Source organism: Stegodyphus dumicola, chromosome 5, assembly GCF_044657685.1.
Source record: "Stegodyphus dumicola isolate Sdum_Otavi_A_Nest chromosome 5, ASM4465768v1".
Classification (NCBI taxonomy): domain Eukaryota; kingdom Metazoa; phylum Arthropoda; class Arachnida; order Araneae; family Eresidae; genus Stegodyphus; species Stegodyphus dumicola.
Window position 1 is genome coordinate 70,864,235 of NC_140772.1, and position 19,216 is coordinate 70,883,450.

The following is a 19,216-nucleotide window of genomic DNA, read 5'->3' on the forward strand; positions in this document are numbered from 1 at the left end:
ATCCTATATAAAATAATATATATTACATTTATATAGGATATATATAGGATATTTATATATCCTATTTATATAGGATATATATAGGATATTTATATATCCTATATATTATATATCCGATTTATATATCCTATATATTATATATCCGATTTATATATCCTATATATTATATAGGATTATTTATATAGGATTTATATAGGATATTCCATTTTATTTTCCCATATCCCCATTTAGGATATTCCATTATATTATTTATATCTTTTTTATAATTAAAACGCATTACATTACTGTAATAATAGTGGAAACGACTAGTATGTTAAATAATTTTTAAACATCATATTTCCTACATTCACATTTCATTGTGTGCATATTCGTATAATAAACCTGCCAATTTTCTACACCTTTTTTTGACGATGTTGTCATATTTTAGAATCTAAGGAGAAAAATATTCAGCGCTGAAAATGCTACTGGTTCTGTTTTATACGAAATTTGCTTTCTTTGTAAGTAGTAAACTAATGTACATGACTTTCTATTTGCTTTCAAAACATAAAACATAATATTAACCTTTATGAAATATCAAAACTTTCAAAAATGTGTTATTATTTAAAAACTTGTTATAAAATTATTTAAAAATTTGCTTAGTTATATCGCAACAGGTGTATTAATTTGTTTTTAAACTAGAAACAAAACTTGTGCATCATTGTAGGTTAGCTTTCTTTTATTTATTTACGTACGCTACCTTTTCTACAGCTCCCAAGTACATTATATTGGCTTTCGCCCTTTATACCTTTAAAAAAAATTAAGTTTCTAGTGAAAGCTTAATCGTACTTCTGTAGATAATATTTCCATATTTTAATACTTGAAGTTAATCATTCATTTTATCGCTTTGTATGAAATCACATTATATGCAGCTTTTAGGCCAAGGAACGTGAGTTCTTTCCCTAATTTTTTTAGTTTTGTATCTAATTACATATATATAGGTAAAAGTATGGAAATTCAATTTATAACTATAAATATATTTATAAAATAATAATAATTAAATATAATTCTAAAATATGCAAATTCAAATTATAAATTAGCAACAGCCTCTTAACGTTTTATTTTAATTTTAGTATTTCCTCTCTCTATTCTAAAAACAGAAACTGCATATAATAACTTTCTCTGGACTTCAGGATTTCTAGATTAATCCATATGATATGATTTTTGCACATAGCTCTGAATAGAAAGATTTATATAAGCCATTAAACCATAATAAAATAACCATTCTCAATTAAGATTTATCCTGAAAGCTCCTGTTTCTTCGCCTATTTAGACTGCTGCTTGGTGCTTATCTTCTTACGTCAAAAATCTCAGAAATCTAAATTATATGTCTTGAAACAGGCACGATTAGCATGCCAAGTTATTTTTGGCCGTAAAATGTTTAACTAAAAGGAAAGAAACATTATTTAGATATGCTGTGACTGCTTCTTCTTAAATCTATTACGTCTCCAATCATTGTGTCATGCTTCAATATCTGATGCCTGAGACCCTCCCAAATCATCACATGTAAATACATGTACATATTTTAGAAGCTGAAAAATGTAAATGAAATATACTAATAACGTTGGGAAAAACGCGTGATATTACTTAATTAAAATAAAATAAATAGCATTAATATAAACCTAAAATGAGGAACTCAACAGCAAGGCACAAAATCCTACTGAAAAAAAAACTGAAAATAGTAAATCAATGCATAATTAAAATAAAATTAACATAAAAGTAAAAAATTAAAAAATTAAGTAATAGTTGAAACCTGTTTTGTTTTTGTTAAGGAGCAGTCTAAACAATTATCAAACAGAGCCACTTTTCTGAATTATATTTGAATAAATTACAAAGTTAATCACAGAAATCATTAAATTAAAATAATAAAACAATTAATACAAGTTTTTAGTTTTAAACTTTTAAGAAATAAGACACTTTTAACTTTTTTTTATATTTAATAAAAAGAGAAAATCTTTATTTAATCATCGAGGCATATTCTGCTCCACCGTGACTCGAAATTAGTTACGCCATATAGGATGTCGAGAGAAAGTCAAAATGTTTTAATAAAAGCAAATTTGTTAATTTAAAATTTAGGATTTTTTAAAAATTGTAATGGAATAACATATAAGTCTCCAAGAAAAAAAATCAAATGTAGAAAACGTCAAATATAGCAAAATTGCCCAATCGTTTTAAATGTGGAATTAGAAAAATATAAAATGCAAAAGTAAAATTTAATTTAAATTGAGGGAAGAATAGCCAATAAGCAAACCTTTACAGGGGAATTAAATATGGCGAAAATCACCTGTGAAATGGAATATTCTTGATAAATGAATGCAAATAGTTAAAACAAAGCTAATTATTCGTAAATAATCTTTTGTAATTACAAAAATGAGGTATGAAAATAAAATTTCGAATAAGCAGACAAAAATAAAATATTATTCATAAATCAAAAGGGACCATCTTTGAAGCCACACACCCACCAAATGCAAGACAATGTCAAGCCTACAAGGCAGAACTGCTCATAATCAAAACAGCGGCGCTGTGGTAGTTGAACTGCAGACTTTCGCATATCCAAGAATAGTACATACTTTTGCAGTCCTTCAAGGCACACCCACCAGCGGCCGAGCGGTAAAATCGCTGAACACCGGTAATTCGGTCCGAGGTTCGAATCTCGCGAACGGGCTTGCTGCATGGACGTTTTCGTGGTTTTCCCCATGTGTAACGTGTATACGAGCCAATTTTCCTTAGAAAGTCCTCCACGAACGCATCCCTCCCCTTAGGCAGATAGCCCTGGTGTGCTTTGTCCTATTCTCAATACACCACCAAACCTTCAAGGCACCTTGCAGCGCTGCTAAATCGCAACTGTTCACGCAGAAGAGGTTATTCTAGAAAATAATGTAAATCTAGCTATATCACAAGAGTAACATTCCACAAACAAGAGGATCACTGGATTCAGCAACATCAAAATGCACCACTCCTTAGGCAATCAAGCAGCCATCGTCTACAATGGTCCATTTACGCTCTTGCTAGTGCATAAAGGAAATTACACAGCTGGTAAGGGCCTTAGGGACAAATTTCTATCACTAGCGTGTATTTTCCTCCTTCACATGACATCAGTCACTGCACTCCAGAAACCGGAACAAGTCATGCTGATTCCGACTAGGAATAAAGTAATCGCGGCGGATTTTAACGCAGCTAGTCTTCTATGGGGCACCTCAGAGGAAAACAGGCGTACTTTCCCTGTTCTTGACTTCATCACTTCTCACAACCTTACAGTCGTCAAACCCATCGACAGCCCTCCTACGTACTGTACTACTAGGCGCAGAATACAAGCATGCAAAGATCCCATAGAAAGAACGACATACTAGCTAATTTTTCGAAAGCACAGAGCTGCTTACAAAAGACAGATTGCGAAAGTGAGGTTTTCATCCTGGAAAGATTACTGTACGAACGCTACGAATAAGTTCCGAACTGTGTTCCGTATCGCACATGATAAGCAGTTTGCACCTTCTAATCTTATGGCCACAGAAGTAGTCGCGCACATTCTGTACAATATCTTCAAACCTGATAACACAGACACATATAATTCTGTACAAAGAAGAGGCTATTCAAAGAAAAGAAAGAAATGAAAAGTACAAAAAAAAAAAAAGAAAAGGCTCTGATATAGAGCCCGTATTGAGCAATATTACAAAACCAAGAAAACAGATATAGAACCGATTCCAACCGCCAAAGAAATGGGCAACATTTTAAAAGCGTTAAACACAATGAAGCCCTAGGTCCTGATGGGGTAGATAATGGTATTCTGCAAGCCATTAACAGTACGCATCGGGTGTTACTGTACGCTTACAAAACTGCGTGTTGGCGCAACAGACATTTCCCAGCCGGAACGAAAATTGGAGACGTGCTGCTTTTCCTTGAACTGAACAGAGACGCTAATGTACCAACGTGCTTATCGGCCCATTTGCTTTCTGTTTTTCTTGGGTGAAGTATTAGAGAGAGTTTTTCTTTCAAAGACTTAAACACTATATCCTGTCTGGGAAAAGTATAAGTGAAAAGCAAAACGGTTTCATGCCTGGCAGATTGATGGATCACGCACTGCAACACTTACGGAAAATGATAGTAAATAACAGAATAAATAACCAGCACAGTCCTGAGAAAGAAAGCCTAGGCACCACAACTCAGCTTTCAGGCTGAACTAATTGCATTAAAATATGCCTTTTCCTATGCATTAGAAAGTAATTATTCCAATATTTATTTAGACTCGGCCTCTAGATTTCAGGCAATACATGCACATGCTTAAACTAATGCATGCTTAAACCAATACATGCACATGTTAAAACTCTTAAAAAATACACCAAAACATTATAGGCCCAAATTCCAGTGGGTACCTGCCTACACCGGAATAATGGGTAATGAAATTGCAGATGCAACAACCAATAGAGCAGCAACTGTCCTCCAAGTCCGTACACTTGATATGCCTCTTCCGTGCTCGTTCTTAATAGTCGAGCTAGAGAGAGAATTGTTGAAGCGTTGGCAACATCTGTTGGAGACAGAGACTATTGGCAGAAGAGTGTACAGATTCAGATTTTCCCCAAACGTCTGTTGGCTCCTAAGAAGTGGCACGGCTCACTTTACCCAGTTTCCAACAGTCTCTTCATGACTTACCTGCATCGCTTCAGATGATGTGAAAACAGCCTATGCCCGTGAGAGATCGCAGAAGATCCGGACCACTATGGGTTCGTTTGCAGAGAGACTGCAGAGCATTATCTTAGACAGCCAGTAGCAGACCGTATCCAGGCATGAGCCACAGTTACTTCGAAGAATCGCTATGTTTTGAAAAGCATATGCTATTGCATTAATGTTGCATGTAATATCTCAGGCAGACTGGAGTAATTTTCAGCTGCCATCTTAGTCACCAGCACAGCCCCCCTATATTATGTACTTGTAGTTAATTTATTTTATTTAAAGTTAGCTTTTCTGTTCTTTTCTGTTTATACATATTTTCTTTGAATTAAGTATTTTGTCTTATTTAATACATGATTTTTACTTTTTTATCAGTAACTCTGTTAATTGCTCATATTCATAATAATTGCACTATTCAGCTGATTATAACTCGGTTATATCTGTATTATAACTAATAATCCATTTATTGTTCACGTTGTGGATGCCTATTGGCAGCAGTTAAGTTGTAACCATCTATCTATAACTCTGTAGATGTGAAATTGAAATTATTCCCCTCACCCGCAATGCACCCTTCTGCCATCACTGCGCCATTGATTCCTCCAGCATTTGTTTGCACCTCCCAGCACTCGTCTTGAGCACAATATACACAAAAGGGTGTTATGTGGACCAAGTCTATTTCATCAGCGGGGCTCCTGGCCGATATGCTACCTGCCCCAGTGGATTGGCTGCCTCGCTGTCGGTGGAAAGAAAGAGAGTAAAAGAAAAATGAAATCAAGAAAAATATCTACTTCCTATTTTACCGAAAGACTAAGTTTCCATAGCTACGCGTGTAAAGCTCAATAAAACAGCTCAAACGCTCGTTTATCTTTGTACACTTTTCCGTAAGGAAACTTAGTTTTTCTGAGAAATAGAGAGTAATGAATATTTTCTAAATAAAATATTTGTTCCACAGGGAGCATATAAAAATTTTGACTTACAGACTATTCCAGTCAGAAGTTTGAACGTTTTTCATAACGTTCTCTTCTTTATTTTATGAAATCTGGAAGTTCATGTGTAGAACCAGTATTTAGTGAAGTAAAGATATTAGTTATTTTAATAACATGTATGTACTTATACTGGCCATGAATGAATAAACGTCTCGCCATATTTGTCTAGTCGATGGAGACTGAATTTTCATATTTCGTCTAAATACTAGCGGGCAGGCCCGCCAGATGAGCGAACTGTTCAAGCAAACAACCAATTAAATAAAATTGTGTTGCTAAATTAGCGTTTGCAGAGTTTTTAATTAATATCTCGCAACCATACGTAAGAATCAAAAGTTTATATTTCACGCAACCTGCAACAACCAGTTCATAAATTTTTTGTCACCAATATAGCGTTTTCGGAGTTTTTACTTAATATCTCGGCTAATTAAAATCACAAAAAGATGAGAATAGCCGATATAGATTCTCACGAATGTTTTTTTAATCCAGCAGTACCTATCATGAAACTGACCTCCCCACTGTTCCAGAGGAAATAATGTTACAAGCAAACAAACAAACATACAGACACACAGTAATTTGAATAGTATGGATTTCAAATGATGTGCTGCGTTTAAATTTAAAAACGGCGCAGATTCCTGGTTGCAAAACTAAAATGTAAAATGATTTCCAGCATAAAATCTTAATTATTATTAATCGTGTCTATCCCTCCGTAAAGTGACAAGGAATAGTTATAGAAAATAAGTGATATGAAATTTGAAATTACTAATATTTATTTTAGTATCATTATTACTCCTATGCATCTAACGTGACTTCATTCGTGATTTCCATAGTAAATGTTTTCACAATCTCCTGAAGTTTAATAAGAAGTAATTGCTTAAATATTCTTGTTTATTATTTTTCAAAAAATTCGCTAAATATAGTTAAACAAAAGAATCCTCGAAAAAAAGACAGTTATTTTTAAAAACCAATTACAGTTTTATTCGAACTTTCTGCTGGGTGTAAGCATTGAATCCCCTTACTAATGCTGCAGTTAATTTGTGTTTCCACCCGCCACTAAACGCCCAACACTAATTATTGTTGCAAAACGCGAATTTCTTTCTTCGGGGAACTGGGGTCTACTAATGAGACTTAAAGCATAGCAATTTCATATGCTTTTAACAGGAGAAGTTACGCACTACGAACAGAACGTAAATTCGTAGTCTCTGATTGTTACCAATTTTGCCCTGTTTACATCTTAAAACTACGTAATGTCAAGAAAAAGAAATAATTTTTGACTATTTATTTCTGTAAAGTGTAAAAATATATGCATATATTGAAATTAAAAGATAAATAAGGCCAATTTAAACATAAGAGACGCATTTAAAAGTTATAAATAAGTAAAAACGTAATAAACAGTCATTGATAGATGATAAGTAGATATGATTAACTAGTTGACGATAAAAAACAATTCTAAATAATATATATTTGCGAATTATATACTGTTGGTTACAATCTGTGTTTAGTCATAGCTCATGAGTTTGGTTATTGGAAAAGAAAACTCTTGATTGGCATGTTAATTGCAAATGGTCTGTCCACTTGCCTACCTTTTTCAGGTTGAATTATAGGTTAACGCATTACGATAAAATTCTCTACAGATACCTGTTTTTGAACATATGCGTCAGAAAAGTTTTTCCAACTAAAACTCACTCTCTCATATTAATGTAACTTTACAAGAATTCATATAAAGTTGTAACGACCTGGTTCATAGTGCATCCTTTCTACGTAACCAGCTCCATAGCGACGTTGCATAATGCGTTCTCACTATGCAACAAGCTCATTCAACTCTTTGCGGCACGGTATGCCTGGTCTGGGCACATCTAAACATTTCCTTCTGTACGCACAGAAAAATTGAATGAAAAAGGATTTAGAGTTTACTACAGGTTACTCTTAACCTTCTTTATTTATAGTAGATGGCAGCTCAACACAAAACAGTCCATATATTTTAGCCATGTTTAGTTTTCTAAAACCCTCATTTTTCAAAGAAATCTTCCAGTTTTTATATATAATCTTCCAGAATATAAAAGCAATTATTTGAAAAGAAATTTCTATGTTAATCTTTTGGCTGTATGCTAATCTCCTTATTCTATATTAATTTGAAATTTTTACCTTGAAATCGTGTCTAAAATCGAACGGCAAACCGAGGTGTGCCCAGACACACCAAGACACTAGGACAACTGAGAGACTGTATTCTTTGTTTCTCCGCATCTCATCGGTCAGTTCATTGACAACATAAAGGTGGGTCCACATCTGTGTTTCATTTCCTCTTTTTCTCTTTCTTCTTTTCTCTTTTATCTCTGCCTTTTTTTTGGAGGGAGGGGGGACGTTTGGTTATTATCTAACAAATTGTTGGGATGATTTTCTGAAGGTCAAGGGTAATTTTATCAGTTAGTTGTTTGGTTTTTCACTAGAGTTCTCTTTCTCTCTTTCGCTTTCGTTCAAAGTTTCGCTAGCGCTACCTTTAGTAGTTTCGAGCTGTAGACGTTTATTTAATTTTATTTTACAGTTTATAATTTCTAATTGTAGATATAATATTAGTTTATTTTTTCCGATTTTTGATTATTTTCCAAATGGATCGGAGAAGGCTGACCGTTTCTAAAGCACTGGAAGGGCTACACGAATTGCTTCAGATAGTGAATCTGATACAGATTCCAGTACATGTGCAAAACATACAATATTGGGTTGTGCTTTTTTCAAAGGTGATGTTACTTTCTTCGAAAAGTACCAACACGAAAAAAATAGACTAAAGTGTAAATATGAAATGTAAATAACATATACCCAAGTTACGTTTTTTTTTTTCATTCATACGCATGTAATTATCATATAACCAAAAAAGAGCCTTTCAGGGGTAGCAGGTCTTCCCGTGGCACACCTTAGGTAATGCTAAATCTGCTACGGTATTCAGAATCTAGTGTTTTTTAATTGTAGGGAAAATATCTTACTCTTTTACGCGTTTCCCAGCAATGCTCGTTTCAGCACTCTTTTCGTAGCTCTATTCAATCAGTGTGCCCGCTTCGGGCATACCCACAAAATCAAAACGATAAGTGCTATCTTCACAAAATTTTACTTGTGTACTCCTGTAGGCCTAATTAGACTACCTACTTTTTTAACCGAAATTCCAACTTTAAAAGTTAGCGTGCCGGAAAGGGTTAATAAGAACACCACTCTGACAAATTTCTAAAAATTTTGTGGTCACCAAAAATTCGTTTTCAAAAATTTCTCGGCATTTTAGAATTAACTTCATAACCAGCACATGTATGCTGTCTTTTCAAGTTTATCCATCAGTTAGAGCAGTCTGTATGCTTCCTAGGTGAATTTGTGTCACAACTAGCCAAATCTTATCTCTGTTATTTTTTCTCCGCCTTTTCTCCCTTTCAGGCATTATATACATGCTTTCAGCTTTCATTGGTGGCCACTCTGAAACTTGTTTGTTGGGAAACTAAGAAGAATGAGATAACAGAAGTAAAAGTAATATATATACATTTGCTTTCTACAGTGATTTAAACAACGCTATGTTGCAACGGCTTTCTTTTAAAATCTTCGGAATCATAAAAGATAATTTGACTGAATGTTTCAGGATTTCATTTTATTTTGAAGTTTTTTTCAGGTTTCATATATATTTGGAAAGAGCTGATTGTTGCTTTTCGATTATACATGTATGCCTTGCCAGTATAATTTATTATTTTTCTTTCTGTGAAGTAACTTCGAAAAAGATCCGAAGTTTACCGTTTATTATATATTAACCAGGATCCCAGAGACACTAGAATTAAATTTCGCCTGGGTTGATAACATAGCAAACTGTTTGTTTTTAAAGCGCTCAAATTAACATAGCGGCAAATGATTCTGAACACATCTCTAGGTTTATACTTTTTTAACGAGGAATAGATTTAATGATATCTATTATTAATAATTCACAGGCGAATGGAAGCTCATGTGTAACTCCTATTATATGATTAGTTCTGTGAGGCATTATTTAGAGCAAAGAAATGATTGAAGGCGAAAGGTAGCTATTAAGAAAACAAAATTCCGGCAAATACAAATATAATCATCATAATACTTGCAGAAACATTAAGTTAATCTATTTATATTAAATTTAAAATTACTACGCAAATCGCCAACATTTGCATTCATAGCAGAAAATTAAGACTGAAGTTATTCTCTAACTTTGAATTGATGTTTATAGAAATGACATCTCGAAGTAAGAAGTCTGAATAATAAACTGATGTCAATATTAAAATACATAGGTAAAAAATAATCTACCAAAAGAAAGAGCTGAAAACTCCAAGTTATACCTCTGATTCTAATTCAAAATGGTTGTATTTTTGTCTTCATTAATACTATAAAGGTGTCGGTATTTCGAGTATTTACCATACATTCTATTCGTATATATTTTAACCAACTAAGGTATAAATCCAGTTTAAACTACTAAATTAAAATCAAAAACATTATTATAAATAATTGATATTAAATGTAAAGTTTATGAACAGAATAAACTAAAATGAAATAAAACAGAAATAAATGCAGTAAGCATAACCAAATTTCCGTAGTATTGCAACTGTAAACAGTCGATAAGACCTACATGGCGAACAAGCTTGTGTAGGGTTGCTTATGATTCCTTAATCGCCACTATTTCCTCCCACGCCAACGGTACGCTATTGAGCATGCGCAGTAAGCGAAATTCGTTAACATTGATCAAATTAATGTGCGGTTTGCCATTACGCGTTCGGGACACAAAAATCTCGAAATAATCTAAACAATTCTTCTAAATATCCGTTTATTTGCTATAAAAGCACTATAAATACTTAGAATCAAACAAAGCAAGTTGCATATAGTGTGTAAGAGAGTTGCATTAGCAGATGTGGCACTTTATTTCTAGTAGTACACATGACTAAAACATACTTGAACTTACCTCTCTAGCTGCCAGCATGAAAAATTAATTAACTAACTAATAAATAAATGTTTCATTGCTCTAATATTTATATGAGACTTTTGGAAATAAAATGATCTGATATTTGTTTATTTTGAGTTAATACGTTATCTGAAGTAGAGATTTCTTTCATTCGATTAATTTTATGTTAGTGCAAATATTATTATTATAGAGAGATGTTTAATTTGTCTTTCTTCTATGAGTAACATCAAGGTACTATCAGCTTTCAAAAAAATGTTAATTAATTTGTAATATAAAGTAAACTTGCAATAAACCTTTGTATTATTTGATAATGGTTTCGAGATTTGCAACAGGCTATCTTCTAAAAATATGCACAAAAGGCAAACTCACAATGAAAAAATGAATCCTTTCACAGCATAATAAAGATTACGAATCCCAAGCAAATTAGTAATTGAAAACAAAAAAATAGAAACAGGTTTATCATAAGCAGCTCTCGATTTTATTATCGGTTCATCTGGAATGTATATATATAAATCATGCTGCTTTATTATGGTCCACTTTGTGCTCGTCAAAGAAAAGGTGACATGATTTAGAAAATTTATTTTAAAATCAACTGCTTCATTTAAATTATGCAGAAAAAGTGTAAACCTAGAAAACTCAAAACTATGCGAAGAACAGTTATTAAAATGCATGTTTTGCATGACTGATGCATTTTAAATAAAAACTACATTATTTAATTTCCCATTATTTTATGCAATAAATTTCAAAATATCATTTTGAATGTATATGTAATTTATTTCCAATTATTCTGCATTATTCTTTTAAAATGTATTATGCTTTTTCTTATAAATAAGTGAAAGCAATATGTTCGATGTTATGCAAATTGTATTTCTTTCTTTGTACCGAGGAGCGGCGCAGACGCAAATTTGTTAGGTTTCTAAAGCTCGCGTTTAAAGCTTTAAGGTTGCTGTGAATTACTGGAGTTTTACACTAAGCAGAGGTTCTTCTGAGTTTGTGTTGGTAAGCCGCTACTGAGTTCGGAGTTTGCAGTGTGGTCTTCGCCGTTCCTCAACCAACCTACTGTTTGAAAGCCAATAAAGAAGTTTCGGTCGACATTATGAATCTGAGGTTTCTTGGGTTCTATACTGAAGTAATATCAAGTCAATTTACAGTCCACTATTTTTAACAACGGATCGTACATGTTTTTTGGTCCTTCGGCTACGGAGTCGCAGTAAATTTGGTGAGTCAGTGTTTTTTTTTTTTTTTTTTTTATCTTACTTATTAGATAATGGAATTTACAACGCTTAAGACTAAAAAGCGTGTTGCTAAAGCTAAGTTAAGTAAACTGAAAGAGAAAATTACAGTGACTTACAATTCTGCTGATGTTGATCAGTTAGAACTTTTTAAATCTAGATTAAATAATTTAATGACCGAACTTTCGGATATTTTTAGTAACATATTGTAGTGTGTGAAGAAAAAGATATTGATGTATTTATAGAAGAACAACAGGTCATACAAGATACTGTTGATGAGTTAATTTTAATGCTAACCAGAGTTAAGAATGTTAAAGACATTAGTGTGGAAACTAAATCTTGTGAAATAGCGAGTATACGCTTACCTAAGCTAACTCTTCCTGTATTTACTGGCAGTACTGAAGAATGGTTATCATTTTTTGATTTATTTAAAACGGCGATAGTGGATAATGACCGTTTATCAGGTGCACAAAAGCTACAATATTTAAAGGGTTCTTTAAAAGGAGATGCTTTGCGGATTGTTCAAGCTTTAACTATTTGTGAAAGGAATTTCGAAATAGCGTGGCATTTATTGTGTCAAAGATTTTCACATAAGAGAGAATTACTTTTATCGTTATTAAAGAAAATCTTGTATTTATCAAATTTACAAGCTGAAATTCCTAGTCAGATATTAGCGTTAGTAGACACTGTAAGAGAGTGTGTATGTTCGTTTGAAAATCTAGGATTCAAAGTGGAGCAATTCGCGGATACTCTTTTAATGTTAATACTACAGTTTAAATTGGATTCTTCGACGAGAGGATGGTGGGAAAGAACATTAAAGAGTGAGGAAATACCAACACTTAATAATCTGCTAGAGTTCTTGAAATCTCATGCCAGAACCTTGCAAGCAGGTAAACCGCAAGGTGTTAAAAAACAAGTTACAAAAGACAAATTAACTTCATTGGCTTCAGAGATTCGCGCGCAGTGTACGCATTGTAAAGCCGGTCATTCAGTTTTTAAATGTAATAAATTTTTAAATCTGAATGTTCAGGAAAGCGTTAATTTTGTCAAGAGAAATAATGTTTGTTTTAACTGTTTGGTTTCAAATCATAAAGCTTACGAGTGTAGAAGTACACATAAATGTAAAAAGTGCTTTAAAAATCATCACACACTACTGCATTTCGAAAGAGTTCAAAATGAACCAAAGGCACGTAAAGGAGTTACGAACAGTTCGAATGAATTATCAGTGACGGCTAAGCCATTTCTCCCTGGGCCAGAACCTCGCGCTCAATCGGCTGGGTCATGGGAGAATATCGCAAGTTCTAGTCAGTAATTAAATCTTGCGTTTCAGACTTTAACTTTCAACGTGAAGTTTTATTATGTACGACTGTTATTAAAGTGTTAGATTCATCGGGTGAATACCAATTGTGTAGAGCCCTCCTTGACCCTGGCAGTCAAGCAAGCCTGATTTCAGAAGATTGTGTACAAAGGCTAGGGTTAGCAAGAAGAAATGCCAAAGTTTTTATTTCATGTTTAGGGTCTTTGAATACGAAAACTAATGGAATTAGGGAAATAAACTTCGTTCCGCATTTTCCGTCGAAAGTGTCATTTAGAACACCAGTATTTATCATCAATAGAATTATTGGAACTTTGCCGCATTTTACATTGGATAAGAAGTACGTTGAGGAATATAATGATTTAATGTTAGCAGATCCAACATTTTACAAAAGTGGGCCTGTTGATATACTTTTAGGCGTAGATATTGCCTTACCTCTTTTAAAGGGAGAAATAATTAAATGCGAAGAAGGTAAACCGGTAGCTTCTCGTTCTGAACTAAGATGGATTATTTCAGGTAGTGTGAATAATTCAACAGAAATTAATCCTACTATCTATGTTAATAATATACAAGTGGAAACTGATCAGATGCTGTCTGACTTTTGGAAATTGGATGCTCTACCTACGTTTGACATGCTTACTAAATCGGAGAGAGCATGTGAAGATTATTTCAAATCTACATATACGAGAGAGGAAAGTGGGGTATATACTGTGAAATTACCGTTTCACTCTCCGCCTTCTCAGCTTGGAGATTCCAGACAATTGGCTATGCGTAGATTCCAATCTTTAGAAAATTCACTTCTAAAAAGGCCTCAGATATATGAACAGTATAAGGATTTCATGAGGGAATACCTTGAGCTGAGACATATGGAGGGAGTGCCTGAGGGAGAGATTCTTATTGACTCTACGTATTACATCCCTCATCATGCCGTATTAAAGGAATCAAGTACTACGACTAAACTGAGAGTTGTTTTCGATGCTTCAGCTAAAACGACATCGGGTCTTTCATTGAATGATATTTTGATGGTTGGGCCAAGAGTTCAGCAAGAGCTGTTCCCAATTCTTCTACGGTTTAGAACTTACAAAATTGCAGTATGTGCCGATGTAGAGAAGATGTTCAGACAAATTCGTGTCCATTCAGAAGATACAAACTGGCAACAAATGCTTTGGAGGGTTAGACCTAGTGAGCCCTTGAGTACGTTTAGATTAGTGACAGTTACATATGGGACTGCCTGTGCGCCATATTTGTCTACTAGAGAAATGAAACAACTTGCATTAGATGAACAAGTGAGATTTCCTTTAGCATCAAAAATTGCCCTTCGTGATTTTTATGTTGATGATTTGCTTTCAGGGGCACAAAGTGAAGAGGAAGCGAATGTTCTAGTTCAGCAGTTGAATGAAATGATGAAAAGGGGTGGATTTCGCTTAAGGAAGTGGATTTCAAACAGTTCAGCTATTTTAGAGAATATTCCCGAGTGCTTACGAGAATCCAGTATTTCTCTTGAAATAACCAGTGACAAGAAAGTAAAAGTATTGGGAATTAATTGGAACAACTCTAGTGATACGTTTCATTTTTCGGTATGCATAAGTGATAAAGAGTTTACTAAGAGGACTATTTTATCAGAGGTAGCCACAATCTTTGATCCAATGGGATGGTTAGCGCCAACAATAATATCCGCGAAAATATTATTACAAGAGTTATGTAACTTACAGCTGGGTTGGGATGAACTCGTTGATAAGAGAATAAGTAAAAAATGGAAGCGTTTCTATCTAGAATTGCTCTTACTTTCAAGCTTACAATTTCCGAGGTATGTCTTGAGTCCGAAGGCAGTAGTTATAGATATCCATGCTTTCTGCGACGCTTCAGAAAAGGCTTATTGTGCAGTCATCTATCTCCGAACAATCAACCTTGATTCGTCAGTCAAAGTCAGCCTTCTGACATCGAAAACCAGAGTAGCGCCATTAGTAGAGCTTTTTCTCGTCTAGGGATTGATTTAGCAGGACCATTTAACGTTAAATATCGTCCTGGTAGAGGAGTCAAAATCTTTAAGTGTTACGTATGTCTATTTATTTGTTTTACTACAAGAGCAATACACTTAGAATTAGTTAGAGATCTTTCAAAAAAATAATTCCTCGCGACACTTAAGCGGTTTATAGCTCGTAGAGGCAAACCGTGTGAAATTCACAGTGATTGTGCAACGAATTTTATAGGGGCTAATAAAGAATTAAGGAAAGCCTTTTCTATTGTTCAACGTGATAAACAGCTACAGGGTTATATTTCTTCAGAAAATATTAAATGGTTATTTAATCCTCCTTCTGCCCCTCATTTTGGAGGGCTTTGGGAAGCGGGTATCAAGTCTATGAAACATCACTTAAAAAGATGTTTAGGAACACTTATTTTAACATACGAGGAATTTTTGACATTAATAACCCAAATAGAATCCTGTCTTAATTCTAGGCCTTTGGTACCAGCTTCAAGTGATTGTAGCGACTTGGAGGCGATAACACCAGGACACTTTTTAACCGGAGCGGCTTTAAGCGCTATTCCAAAATCTAACCAAATTCAAGAAACTATGAGCTGCAGTGACCGTTGGAGGAACGTGCAAGGGTTATTTCAACATTTCTGGAATCGATGGAGCAGTGAGTATTTATCTAGATTGCAGCAGAGACCCAAGTGGCGCCAGTTAAAACAAGATCTGAAGATTGGTGATATGGTTCTTATTAAGAACGAAAATCTACCTCCGCTACGTTGGAAATTAGGTAGAATTACTAAAGTGTATCCTGGTCTTGATGAGAAAGTTCGAGTGGTGAGTTTACGCAGGTCTAATGGTGAAATAAAACGACCTATAGCAAAGGTATGTGCTTTGCCATTTAATTCCTGATTTAGAGACTTTAATTTTTATTCTTCACGTTTATGCAGTTCAACAGTTTAAATTTATTGTTTGAACCCCCTTGGGACTTCAAGGCTGGGGTATGTTCGATGTTATGCAAATTGTATTTCTTTCTTTGTACCGAGGAGCGGCGCAGACGCAAATTTGTTAGGTTTTTAAAGCTCGCGTTTAAAGCTTTAAGGTTGCTGTGAATTACTGGAGTTTCAACTAAGCAGAGGTTCTTCTGAGTTTGTGTTGGTAAGCCGCTACTAAGTTCGGAGTTTGCAGTGTGGTCTTCGCCGTTCCTCAACCAACCTACTGTTTGAAAGCCAATAAAGAAGTTTCGGTCGACATTATGAATCTGAGGTTTCTTGGGTTCTATACTGAAGTAATATCAAGTCAATTTACAGTCCACTATTTTTAACAACGAATCGTACACAAGACATATTGTCACCATATTTAAAAGTGGGTTTAAAATCTTTTCATTCACTTATCTTGGAGCTGAATTTTTTGTGGTTTTGGCTTTTCAGAGGAAATATTTAACTTAATCTAAATATATACTCACTTCCAAAAGTTAAACACAGGGAGGAAAATGCTAATTTCCGGAACCAATCAGAATTGAAGAGGGTGCAATTCGCTGCAGGGGTAAATGGAAGCACGCAACTATGTTAGGTAACAGCCAATAGCGCTTTCATGTCAAGAAATATGCAAAAAAGGGCAGTCTTATAAGAAGCCAGCTTTATGAAGGGTTACAGAAGTTGATTGTAAGTGTTGATAGAAGGTGCTTAAAACTTTCGTACAATTTGTTTTCAAGACATACATGTTTCTATGACTTCCAGAAGATGAATGGAAGATTCTGAGTGCTGGCGTGCTGTGGGGCGTATTGAAGCAGGACAGTCGATCACAGATGTTGCTCTTTTCTTCGGCGTTAATCATTCTGTAATTTCACGTTTATGGAAACAATTCCAAACCACACAGACAGTTGTCCGAAGGCCCGTAGCCGGTCGCCCAAGGGTTACGAGATATATTGCTATTGTAGCCAAGCGGAATCTCAGAGCGACCTCCACACATGTGACACCTATGGTTACAGCGTCCATTAGTAAGGCGATATCTGAAGCTACTGTACGCCGAAGATTACATATGAGTGGACTGTATGCCCGGGTACCTCGAGTTTGTATTCCTCTATTCGTCCAATCAAGAGGGGCACGATTATAGTGATTCCGGGAACATGTCAATTGGAATGTGTCTGACTGGGGCAATATCATGTTTACTGATGAGTCAAGATTTGCCTTGGAGCCAGATGACAAGCATATAAGGATATGGCGTGAACAACGAACACGCAATCGATCCCAAAACATCACCGAACATCATGCATTCCGTGGCGGAAGCATTATGGTGTAGGCAGGGATTTCATTAGGATGCCGCACTGTCCTGCACATCTTTAAGCGGGGTTCTTTAACGGCTGTCCGGTATCGAGATAAAGTCCTAGAACCCATTGTGAGAATGTATGCTGCATCAGTTGGTCATACTTTGGTTTTAATGGACGATAACGCACGTCGCCATAGAGCTGACATCTTCGATGACTACCTGGAGAGTGAAGGAATTGCACGTATGGCGTGGCCAGCATATTCGTCCGACCTTAATCACATTGAAAATCTTTGGGATGCTATCGGCCGTGCTGTATCTTCACGTTTCCCACCTCCAGACGCTCTTATTGAGCTGGAAACTGCTCTACAAGAAGAATGGCGATTGCTTAATTCTGCAGTGGTTGACCACCTAATTGAAAGGATGGTCACAAGGTGTAAACTTTGTATACAGTTGAGGAGGGATCACATACCCTATTAATGTCCTTTTTTTCATTTTAAGCTGTTTATTTTCACTTTATACTATCAGGTTCAATATTCCTTCTAACCTTCTTCGGGAACATACCTGACTAGGAACAGAGAGCTTACTAAAGCTATGTTCACTAATTGTAGTAAGTAGACAGGATGCAGACGAAGGGTATACAAAACCCTTTATTTTTCTCTATATACAATAACTTCCGTACTTCGGAATACACTGACCCACCACTCGGGGTCTAACGTAAAATTCTAAAAAAATAAAACTAAACTCTAATTTAACTTTAGAATAATACACGTGGAAGATTGGCCTTATAATAACAGGAAGCGTATGTAGCACAGAGACTGTGAACACTACAATACGTTCAATTTATCAAGAGGATTAAAACCTCTGGCCTGGAAGGCAAATAGCAACTGCGTAACTTCTAAGGTAAGCGGCCTGCTTCGAACTCGCTGCTTCCTCTCTCTCTCTTGGCAAAAAGCCACAACTTAAGTACTTGGCGTTCGCCAGACAAACTTTGCATAAAAACCTTCACGCTTATAATTCTGGCCGGAAGTAGAAAATAAGTGATAGTAAAAATTTAAAATAAAATAAATGTTAGTAAAACTTAAGATCCTTACATACTTCCCGCCAGAGTTAATTAGTTTGAAACTGAGGTCTAAAACGACCTTGTTGAAAACTCTTAGCTCTAGAAACTAACGCGAGGCCAATCTTTTACAAAAAAAAATGCTTCGCTAGAAACTAGAAAATTTAAAAGAAAGAAATTTGTTACAATAGCAGCTCCCAGGATATACAACAATCTTTTTTTCATCTGTACTGCATCTAAACAGGAGCTTTATTCAATTCTGGTTCCTAGGAAAACTAGTTTAATGAAATGTTACACAATGACATTGCAAATAACATATAGAATATACTTCTCTTAACATTCTTATTTCATTTATGACTATTTTAATTATCTCTCCCCGTGCTCTCTGACATGTGTTGTAAAAGAACACCAAACACGAATGTGTTTCTGTCTACGTGTGCCACACTTCCTCCTACAATCAAAACACTAACGTGTTAAAATTCAACATAACGAGACCTCTTAACACACCCTACTTTCAACTCTAAACCCTGAGGTACTATTCTAAAAGTGGCTAACTCTAAAGTGTAGAGTCAGAGAGCCTAACTACATCATTCAACCTTTACCACATATTCGCCATGATTTAGTCTTTACAGTCACACGAATAACAAATTTTTAACATTACTTTCACTTTTACCATATCACGGTATTTCTTAACATTTAAAATAACAGAACATATCAACATGCCGTTAATTTTACAGATTTGAAAA